Consider the following 12053-nt stretch of genomic DNA (forward strand, 5'->3'; position numbering starts at 1 on the left):
AATTAATTATTTTTGCTCATTGAATTACCCCTTGCCCAGTTGTACTACACAATCTGAAACACCTTGTATATGGGAGCCTCTCCTCTATATTGTCATTTTCCCTGACCATTTCCGGGGAGGAATAGGAGCCCTGGAAAGGGAAAACCTACAATGCTTAGTACTGTACACTGGAAACTGAATATTATTCGTTAAATGTTTTATTTTACCCTCATGTGTGTTATTGTTGTTATGTTTTTTCCTATTAAGAGTAATATTTTAATTGCCACCATGAAATTCTGTATACTAATAATTGTTTGCTCCACCCTGCTATACTTAAATAACAATATGTCTCGTATGGGTGAACGTTACGGGTCAACGAAACGATTATACCTCTTTATTACCGCGTTTCGTGTTATCGAACTCGTTCGTTCGTCGTCGCTGAAGGATGCTTGTAATAATCAGGATCTCACTGTTCAAAGTGCACGCGAGAACGACTCGTTATGGCGCACTTGACTCACACGAGTAATTATTCTTTCCTGGTAGCAACACGCTTGTAACTTTGACCGTGTCGTAAATTCTACTCGTGTAATTGTAATTGTATGTACGTAACCATGGTATTACCCGGCCGTGTCTCGTCTTTTATCCTAATTAAGCAGAACCTCGGCAGAGATGTCGCAGGGAAAAAAGCTGCACCAGCTTAATTAATCGGGAGACACGCGAACGACTACCGTACAGAAGCCTGCAAACACTTCTGAATACAGTCGAGCGCGTTCACATATGGATTTCCATTGAATCGTATAAGGAACACAGTCTGTTCGTTATCGTCGCACCGAGGGATTGTTGGATGAGTCTTGTCGTCATTATAGAGACTTGTTTCAGTTATAGAGGCTAGAGAGTAGGAATATGGAATATGCATTTTGTTCTTTGTGAAAATGTACATTTCTTCCAATACATATTAAAACTTTAACTGTTAATTTTTAGAGGTGTACCGATATACCTCTATTCAATTTCCTGTTTTACATTAATAATATTTTGCTATTCCTTTTTTCAAATATCAAATCATATAGTATCAAATATCATAGACTTATCAAGCAGATGACAAACAGTAATAAATTCTCTTTTGCGAAAGATCTCCTCCTCGAAGGTAAATTTTTCAAAGACTCGCTGCTTCTCCGTCGAGCTGTTAATCTGTTTAGAGTACATTTACATTGAACTTTGTTCGAAGCAAATCTATTTACGACCCACCGTCGTGGCTACGGTAATTGCAATGCTTGACGACGACCAACTTGCACGTGAAAAAATCGACGAGAAAACAGAAAGAAGGGTTGAAAGGAGGGGAATAAAAGAAAAGGGAGTTTTTTTATCGCGTGCAACGTACTATACGAGAGATTACCAGGGAATACTTTATTTTTCAACGCAAGAACATGCACGCTGTTCATGGAATTACCAGAGCAACTGATTTTATCAGTTTCCTCGGTGGTTCGTTGAAAAGCGACCTTTTACACGGGGATTATGGAAATATCTGCAATGTTAACCCGTACTGTTTCATCCCAGTAAGGAATTAACTCGTGTACAACGCATCAATTCCAAAAGAATCCCAGGTGCATTCAATTCTCCATTTGCCGTCGAACGTAATGTAATTCGTATTCCAACCTGGTAAGGCTACATCTATGCGACATTTTTGCTTTATCATTGTTACGTGGCTCGTTGCTAACCCCTGCAACGTTCATTTGTCCTCTCGTTTATCAACGACTTCGTACTTTTTCAAATCCGAATCAGTCGATAATGCGTGACAGTTTTGCCGCTATCAATCACGCATCTATCCCTGTCTATCCATTGTTTTCGTTTTCTTTCCGCAGCATGGTTTTCCAAGGATTCGTTCGAACTTGATGATTGACGTTTCTATTACTACAGGAAGAACAATCGGGATAAGGTGAATTAAAAAGGAACACTCGGACGTTGATGATATTTACTACACGTTGTTCATTACCACCGTCTAAGAAATTTATGAGATTTTTTAATAAAAATATCTAGAATTTTTTAGATAAGGTACGTGCTAAGGAAGTTTCTTTAAGAATTCATCGCGTTTTTTTTTCTTGCAATAAATAATCAGAATTTATATTTTCTCAGCCCGGTAATTCATGAAAAGCAATAGCATCATTTGTTTAAATTTACGTCCTCGCCTACGTTACGTCTTGTGCCAGGATTAATCCGAAGCTAACACAGTTAACTTCAACTTGAATTGTTATCCTTTAGCTAAAGTGCAAGACAGGGATTAAAGTTGCGTAATAGTTTAAGAAAATAGACATTATTTTCTGTTAAACCGTGTAAATTCTCTACGTACAGAAGTTTTGGAATAATATATATTCCCAAATCTCCACGTGGGAACGTGGGGCATCATCATTTTCCCTGGAGATGCTTGATTTGACCGCGAGTGTACTGTAAATGAATTATTATTTTAAACTCAAATATAATTTAAAAATCATTTTTAGAAACAGATAAATACGACCACGCATTTTTTTACTAAATTAACACCCTTATTAACATTTCCATTAAATTGTGTAATTTTCCCTGGAATTATATTATAATTGTACGTTACAATTATAATTTTGAATACTTTCTACGATCCTCTTTTGTTAACTGCCCATTGAGTTGCGTTAATAAGCGGAAACAGTAGCAGTTCTTGTCTGTTCCACGCTTTGATCAAATAATACGTTTATACAAAAGCGAATTTCACTGTCGTCACGAAGTTAATCATCCGTGAACCTGTATTAATAAACACATTGAACGGAGCAGAATATAAAATGACCAAAGTTCAGTTAATTTCTTCTACGTCTTCTTAGGTCGGAATTATCGTGTTTCACGAACTTTGTTAAGGTATTGCTAAGGTATTGTAGCCATTTCGGTAGGTTCGAACAATAGACGAGTTTCATCATTAGTCGAATTGTATCGATATTTCACGAACTACCCGTGATTTCCAAGGTTACCGTTTCCAAGCTAGAGTTGCATCTCAGGGAGCTTTCTATAAACCACAAGATGTCTGTCGAACGTTTTCACAAATATCTCGGTATCTATTCCTTTGCGTCGATATCCTGCAAAGATATTACACACGAGAAATACGGTTAGAATATTCTTACGGATGGAACGCGTTGGAAACACCTTTGCGATACGGATTTGTGATTCCATTGAATTTAAACTTCCCTCGTGGCAAATAGTGGGTGGTCAGATCGTTACGATCACTTTGAAGTTATCATTTATTCGAAGTTGGAACAAGAACAATAAATGGAACTTCCATGAATTATTTCAAATGTACACTGTTGCCCCAAAGTTTGGAACATTATAATTTCAGAAGTCAAAGTGTCTTAAATAAATAAACGTTTTATTCAAAGTATTATTCCTCTATAGTAATGAAACTGTAGAGGAAGGGGTTGAAATCTGATTTTTATAATAATTTAAACTGTCTTAAATTTTTGAGGAAAGTATATATGAATTAATAAAGTTATCTGTGATGGAAGATGAAAGTAAAAGAAGAACGACTTTATTGAAAGGGTGAAGGTAACATGGTTCCCTAATTCTTTAAAATTTTCAAAATTTAGAAATTTCAACATTTCTAAGGGATCTAGCACATCCCAAACGATGACTCAATTTACGCCAATGATCAAATCCTCTTCACCTTCATGGTACACGGATAATACCATAATTTTTTTGTCCATCTGTCGGTCATTTTATAACGTCTACAAAATTTACCACCTCGAACCAATGACGTCGTATCTTTTCATCCCCCTTCTGCTCTCTTCGCGATATGTATGATGTATAAGAAAACTGACGGTTTACCAAATACTTATAGCGGACCCTTTTTTTCTGCTCCTATAAAAACAGAGATGCTCTAAGTGATCTCAGAGATCCATAATTTCATGAAAATTCCTCACCGTGCACCGAGTTAACGGATCGTTCCTTTTTTGCTGAAAAATCCAAAGCTTAAAGATCCTTTCAAGCGTTTTTATCTTGAAGCAAATGCATTTTGTTCTACACATCGATAATAATTTTATCTTAATTTGGTTATTTTGTATAAATATTTATAGTTGAATTTTTTCAACGAAAAAGGAAGGATAGTCATTACCAAGCCTCTATTTTTCCATTTTTTGAAATTATTGAAAAAGGGTACGGTACATTGAAGATAATATGTTTCTGTTTAAACTAACACAAACAGCTTTTATTTTCTATGTACCAGTGACTTTGATTTGGTGGGTGCAAGCTAACAACATTCTACTGAACATGGAGTTGGATAATGTTGTAACTATCATTTTATAATTTTAATGAGCGAGGAAAATATGAAAATAAAATTAAAATTTTCTATAAAAATTCGTTTGTCTTTGCGAAATATCAATGGGCGAAAAAGAAATATTAGAATCAGCCAAGTTCTTTTCGACTTCCTTCGATACGTATCCCTTTAAGTTTGATACAGAACTCAAGAGATAGTTTCAACTATCGTAGCATTATCTTCAATCTAAACCTGATTATCATCAACATATGTATCCCCGAGTTTTCACATTGGCGTTTCAAGGGCAGCTATCAATTTACAGAGTAACGAGGGTCGAATTAAATTGAAGACTACTGCTGTTCGTGGACCGTCGTCTTGACCCCGGACGTTATCGTCCAACTCAATTTAGGGAGTTGATGCAGTCAAGTGAAACTATTCCAGCACAAATGTTAAGACGATTAGTTCCTCCGATGTGCATTAAGGTATGAATACCGAGAAACAAACAGTAACAGTCTAGCTGTTGCTGCTTGATTCTCCTGAAATCCCAGTGGGTTTCTTGATGTCTCTTACTCTCACCAGAAATGGCTAAACTTGGTTTTAGGGCACCATTTCCATTTTTTAAACTTGTTTTGCATTATCTGATAGTACATTAAAAATATCCTGTATAAAGGATCCTTTTACCTCCTGTACATTAAAAATATCCTCTATAAAGGATCATTTTATCATGGACACCCTGTATGTTATGAGAAACACGATCGGTATACAAGTTATTAGAGTTTCGTTGTACGATTCTAGTGAAAATGAAAATAGTTGATATCGCGACGGGCACGGGAACATCGAAGAAGAAAATTGCAATTTGCCACTGTTTGGTCCGCGAGTTTCTGAAACGATGCACGTGTAAATTACAGTTACACTTTCTCTTCGTGAGAGTGGGCAAAATAAAAGCAGCTGGTGGTAAAACACATTGCAAACAGAATATATCTACGCTGAAAAATGATATCATTTGATATTACTCAGCATTAAGACAAAAAAACACATTGACACAATTTCTAAACTCACATGTATAAATAATATTTTTCAATTTAAAAAAAAATGGATCATCCAAGTTTAATTGAAACATTGTTGGATACTTTTAAGTATGACAAATCGCGAAATAAGGTGTTTGAAAGTGGAAAATGTTTACGATGTCGTTAACAATCTTCTTTCGTTTCGGGAAATTAATTTTGTTGAGAAAGCTTGGTCAATAAATTTCACGGTTAAAGACACGATATCGAGAACCTATAATCTGCGAAACGAAAGTAATCAATTTGCACGGTTCGTGCGAACGATTCGCTGAAACGAAATTTTTTATCGTTACACTTTTACATCATCTGCTTTTGATGAAGGTAATTACAATTACCTGGCTGTTAGGGAGGCGTTAATGAAACCTGAGCCAGAACTTAAATCGGTTATTCGATCTCGCCGTTTAACTCGAACGATCAATTCAGAATTACATTTTGATTTTTTTCTAAATAAAGTTTAATAATTCTAAATTTCATTGGTATTAAATTGCAATAAGAACTGTATTTTGTTGTTCCATGATTTTACATTTCATTTTAGTAATCACAAATACTTTAATAAATAATATAAGCACATCACTAAATAATAGATATATTAAGTATATTAATTAATTCGATGCCCCGCAGTACTTTTGCTCGTTAGTTCGTTAAATTATTCTATTATACCGTAATTGTACTGATTACTTCATCCTGTAATTTTCTACCATTTACGTTATTCTGTTTCAAGTCCTACACATGCTAATTTCGTGATTAAAATCTTCTATAATCAGCATAATGTTTCCGTAATGTCGTCTACTTTTTTTCAGAATTTCAAGGAAAAATCATCCAATCTGGAAATCCAAGAGTACATAAAGAGTACACTTTGCTTGTTTCTAAACTTTATTTAGAAAAAAATCAAAATGTCATTCTGAATTCGATTTAGTAAATCCGACAATCTAAACCTATTTTCAGGCAACTTTCGTTAAGTGACCGGTACTTCCCCATTCTCCCCTGCTATCATCTTTTAACTTTTCTTAGGAATACTCTAACGAATACAGCTCACTACTTCCCCAAAAAATAGACAAAAACTGAAAGAAAAGGAACAAATTGGAAGTCAGAAAACTCCATTCTTAGGTATAGGTTATCCCATTCTAAACTTTTCTCGTTACCATTGTGTCCTGTATTCACTTGTACCGTTCGCGTAGTTAAGGAACACGCCCTATATAAAGTAACGTTCTATTTCTCTTCTGACTCGAGGTGTGGATTGAGGTGTCGGCCGAAGAAGCCGGTAAAAAAGTCACGACGAGGGAGAAAAACGGAAACCAAGAGGAAGGAATTCTATAGAATAGAGGAAGTTGGTGAAAAGGGCAGTCGTGTAATCTTCTTGGGTAGAACGTTGCTTCTGCAAGTGTACGTGTTCTTTAGGACACTCACGGTTGCCACTCACCGCAGCTTCAATGTAAAAAGGCTGGCTTTACAATGTATATAGAATGTCGTTTGCGCCCTCGCGGAAGCTTACTAAATTCCTTCTTTCTTCGACGTATTTAGTTGAACGCGCCTCAACGTCAAGCCCAGGCCAGCGCAGCGAGCCGATGCGATGTAAGAAAAATCGTTGAGAGAGAAGCGTTCGAACCGATTGAATTTCTGATCCCGACAGAAACAACATTTGGAATTTTGTTATACGCTTTTCCGCGTGTTAGCATATCGAGTAAATTTCGGCACCGATTTGTTCAGCGTCCCCTAGAGATGGATCGAAATTGCTTTTCACGCGAACGCTTCCAAACTATACAAGGTTCTCGGGTTTGTTCACACAAACTTAACGTTTATTTAGGCTAAACTGCGGTTCTGATAGTATTCGATAAACAGAAGGAAATACAATTACTCAGAACATTGTGTACCCTTACGTTGGTAGTAAAAATTGGAGGGAACAAACAGAAACGTGGATATTTCAGTGTAATAATGGAATATTATATTTGCTTATATTGTTTAGATAATAATTATTAAAACAATTTTGAAATAATATTAACTTACACCAAAGAGAATTTTTGGATATATCGTGTAATAGCCAAAGGGTTAATGGTCTATTCTCGAAGGTCTGTATAAGAATCACTTGTGAATCGTCTTTAGGCTGACGATTTGTTTCGTCTAAACTCTAGAGTCTAGACCGAAAACGGCTTACGCGCGGTCCTCTTCGATGGTATTTGATCACTTGACCCCGATTCGAATCGTACTGGATTCGTTGGCTGGCTCAGCAAAAGGAACGTTTACGTACGGCAGGTGTTCTCGGTTCGATGGCTCTTCGCTGTTGCAAGAATAACACGAGCATCAATTTAGTGATGACCATTGTGTGACGAGATAGTACCGATGTATTCGTCCATTTTGGTGCTTCGACAGTTAATTGGATAATATCGAATGATGGGAGACTCGCTGTCAGGAATCTCGCACCATTTCGCCACTCGCCATGTCGAACAATGCGAACAATGTCGGTTTGTCACTGACCTTCGAACCATTTCGAAGCTCGTGCGCGATTCTGTTAATGCCCGTCGTTATGCAATTTGGTATTTCGGTATTGGCTACACACAGTCTGTTTAAAACAAACGCGAACACCAAAACTTCCTTATGAAACCTGACTACCTGAAACTTTTTCCAAGAAGTGGAAAGGAGGACCTTTGCGAAGCATTACAATTGAATTTATTATATCCTTTCGGTTTTCGTTGTTTATAGCACAACGTCACGTTTTTTTTTTTTTTCAAAGGTCATTTTTGAGGATGAAATTTTTGTTTGGATAAAAATTTCTGGAGGTGCGCGAGAGGCCGAAGATATCGGATTGGGTCGGATCGTAACTGTTCGCGCCTAGTCGGGTCGAGTTCTATTCGAGTATCGGGTACCCGAAATTCTTGACCTCTCGCACATTTTTTTGAGAAGCCGACCCGAGAATAGGGTCAGTAAACGAACAGTAAAATCTGAAAACTCGTAAAGTTTGCACTCGTGCCAACGAAGGAGATGAACGTAACGATTTAAGGTTTTCAACTTTAAAATAACGTTTAACGATTTTCACTGTACACAAAAATGAAATAATATGCGTTCAATCGTAGAGCGAAAATTTTACTTTTAATGACACTTTACTCTCGTCGAGCGATCCAATCTCGTTGCATTTTTCCTATAACGCGATTACCATGATAAATTTAGTCCGCAGACCGGCCTGAATTTTCACAAATACTTCGACAACAAATTTTCGATCGATCGTGATGCTTTCACATGCGGTTACATCCACTTCCTTTATAAGCATATATTGTCGAAGACGAACGGCGCGGTTTCCCGAGCGTGAAAGGAAAATACGCGCAGTTCGGCGACGTTGGTCTCCTGGCGCCACTCAGGAATACATAGGAACATTTCACGTTGCGAAATGTTCTATGCTGTGGGTCTCTATGCATTTCAACCGTGAATGAAACTTTAGTCTGAACATTTGAATGCCCTTAGGGTAGTTATTTTATCGCGTTGGGCGATCACTTGCCCTGGGCGATTATATCTTAATCTTCGAACGGCAACCGATTGACCTAGGTTCGGCTATTCAAAAGTTAAAGGAACGTGTTACCTTGTCAGCTTCAAAAAATTGAAATTTTTTTTTGCTTCTATACGTGTAGAATAGTGTAGTGAAAGGGTTTTTTGAAATTAAGCATAGATGGTGAAGTCAGTAGATCTCCGAAATTCTTGAAATTCACTTGAAATTGTTGTACATTATTCTTCATAAAAATGAAAAGAAGGTTCAGATGTTGACTTAACGTTTTCTGTAAAGATCTATTTATGTTTATAAAACATTTATAGGCGAAAAAAAATATTAGTTTTTTCGATTTCCATACCTACTCCTAACCCTTTCGCTACTAGCGCTTACGCGTGAAGAATTTAAGCATCGAATTAATTTCATTAATCACAAAATATCATCGCTTTTCAGTATTCAATAGTAATCCTTTAAATGATTTTGGAATAATTATGTCGTTTGAAACTTTCGAACATTAACCACTGTTTTCTTTTCTGATGACATCGAGGAAAGTTGCTATGCCAACGTGAAAAGCTTGAAAAATTGGTTCAAGCTGGTTTAACTGGCGACGAGAGACCGGAGGTCCGATTGACCAGTAAAACGAACATCTCGACGAGCAACGACTAAACTTGGAAACGAATTCTACGTGCGCCGCATTGTTCGTGTCGCATTGGGATTTGTTCCTTTACGATTCTCTCAAAGCGGTTACCTCTGTTTCATCTTTTTTCGAGTGTGCTCGAAAGCGTATCCTGAAGTAGATCCGTGAACCGTGGATCGTTTTAGCATCGAGCAAAATTCTCGTCGTCTGGTGTGCTTGAAACGCTTCAAACAGAATATTTATTTGGGATACCTTCGTTTTTGAAAAAAAAAAAAAACCAAAAAAAAGTCGATAAAATTGAGATTTCGAGTAAAAGCGAGTTCGGCACTATACTTTTGATTCTCTCAGTAGTTGCATAGCAAGTATCATCAAATTTTTCAAATTTTTCATTCCGGTGCGTCAAACTGGCTCAAGGGCACTTTTCACCATCTTATTCTGCTGTACCCTTTCGAGAATTCCGAGATGACCAAAATAATTCCCGACCCGATCCGAGCATCGAGTAGCCGAAATTTTCGAATTCCCGAATATCTATACTTTCGAGAACCCCAGTCGACCACATCCGACTCGAACAATCTAAGCCTGACCGGGTACCCGAAATTCCGGAATTCTCGCAGGATTCTAATATTTACATTCCGTACAGTAAATAATATTATAAGGTTCGTAAAATCATATTTCGTAGAATGTTTCAATTTCAAGGTATTTTATAATTGATTACGTGTATTAACCATCATACTGACCGAGATACTTTTAGTGATCGTTTTCATGTAACGATCTAATCGACCTAGTTTCATCTAATTTGAAAGAGAACTGGTTCTCCAGGCAATCCATAAGATTCGACTTTTCATAGCTCTACGTGGTTATTGAATTGATTCGAACGGTCACTGTGAAACGCTTCGTATAGAGTCCTTGTGTAAAGGACAATTATCTTCTGGGTTATTTCACACTTGGAAACGATGATCCTTTGTTAATCAGAAAATTAGTTTCCACCGAGATGCTTCTATTTAATCGAATATGAAAGCCTGAAAGAATACACTTAGTATGTTGAAATTGAATGGAAGCATGAAAATTCCTTTTATCGGTCCTTCAGTGAAGCACTTTCAGTTATTCCTTTCTTGCGCTCATCTCATAGAGATGTACTCGGAAAAAATGCATTTCCAAACGTAAGACAGAGCCTTGAATAACCTTTATGAAACCCCTTATTCACCTTTCTGTTTAAATCATATTGAATTTTGTAAAAGTTGAAAAGTTGTGTTTTCCTTACCTTGTTAAATTTCGTTATCCTTACATAAGTGGAGGGAGACTGCAAGTTGTTTAAATATCATAAGAGGGGGTCGCGACTCCAAAAATGTTGGGAAACACTGGTCTAAAGAGTAGCTATTTATTAGAAGTCGCGTGAATCAGGAATATAATATTCGTGCAGATTCTTTAGAGAAAAGGAAAAAAAATAAACAAATTAATTAAAGGGGACCCTAAAAAAGTCGCACGAAGAACGACTAATTATATTATAAAATTTGTCGCGTTTCACTTGCATTAAGAATGAATCAGATGATCCAACAATGGTCATATCCTACAATTCATCAGTTCTGAACGATTTGAATAAAAGCCAACCGTGGAAAATTATGCTGCCAGGATCGTCGGTGATAAATCATTGATTTATCGCAATAATCCGTTCCAAACATCTTCCATTCAGACCATGTCAATGCATCAAAAGAGAATGCATAATTCATGCTCCAAGAGCAGTCTAGTGATCGTATGATTCAAGGAAAATCAACACGCCTCGGCTTTATCGCTTGTTTTCTCACTTCTTTCTTTTTCATTTATTCTTGTTTACGATAGCCTTTCATTCATTTTTAGGTGAAGATCTTCTATCAAAGAAATTCCTAAATCACTTCCGGCAGTTTTGTGATTAGATTCTATTTCCAAATGACACCGATGACTAATTGATTGGAAACTAATTGGTTTGTACGCATGACGCAACGATGGTTTCATCTTTTATCAAAGGACGCCTGTCATTCCTACAAATTCCCTTTGAGAACTTCCACGGCAGACGTTAATTAAAAAGAATTGAATTTGCTAAAGGTAGTATTTAAACCCTCAAAGTCAAAAGATACTGTGACTTTGCTCGAATTCAATACTGCAAACAAAATAGCACAATAAGAAAACACAGAATATCTTGGAATAATTATTGGTCTATATATAGTAGTCAAAAGTTTCAAATGTATTTGGTGAAGATTCGATTGTACTTGAAAAAATTCTTATATTTCTCAAAGTACTTATAAATCGTTTGAACTTATCTCCTATAGATTCGAGGCTGTTTTTTAATTTTCACAATTTCAAAGTTACAAAATTTCGAACTTTCTAAATTCCAGAATTTCAGAACTCCAAAATTCGAGATCCTAAAAACTTCAATTTTCAAAATTCTATAATTTCAAAATCTCTAAGGAACCTAACATCCTAAAAAAAGATCCAAATAAATCCAATATGCTTTTTATAGGTAATGATTACATTAGAAAGGCTTAGACATGTTTAGACTGTTTGATGATCAAAGTGGAAAAAAATGTATTTAAAAAAAAAGTATCTCAGAAGAACTTTAATGACACCACGTGATAGAGTAAGTTTCTTTTCTACAAGGGGCATCAA

General features: G+C 36.4%; 1 protein-coding gene across 10 annotated transcripts in view; it reads left to right on the top strand.

The window, feature by feature from the left end:
* Positions 1 to 12053, top strand: part of LOC117611927 (dual specificity calcium/calmodulin-dependent 3',5'-cyclic nucleotide phosphodiesterase 1) — a 128062-nt gene that overhangs the window by 69565 nt on the left and 46444 nt on the right. The window lies entirely within an intron of this gene.

Source organism: Osmia lignaria, chromosome 10 (genome assembly GCF_051020975.1).
Source record: "Osmia lignaria lignaria isolate PbOS001 chromosome 10, iyOsmLign1, whole genome shotgun sequence".
In the NCBI taxonomy this organism is placed as follows: Eukaryota; Metazoa; Arthropoda; class Insecta; order Hymenoptera; family Megachilidae; genus Osmia; species Osmia lignaria.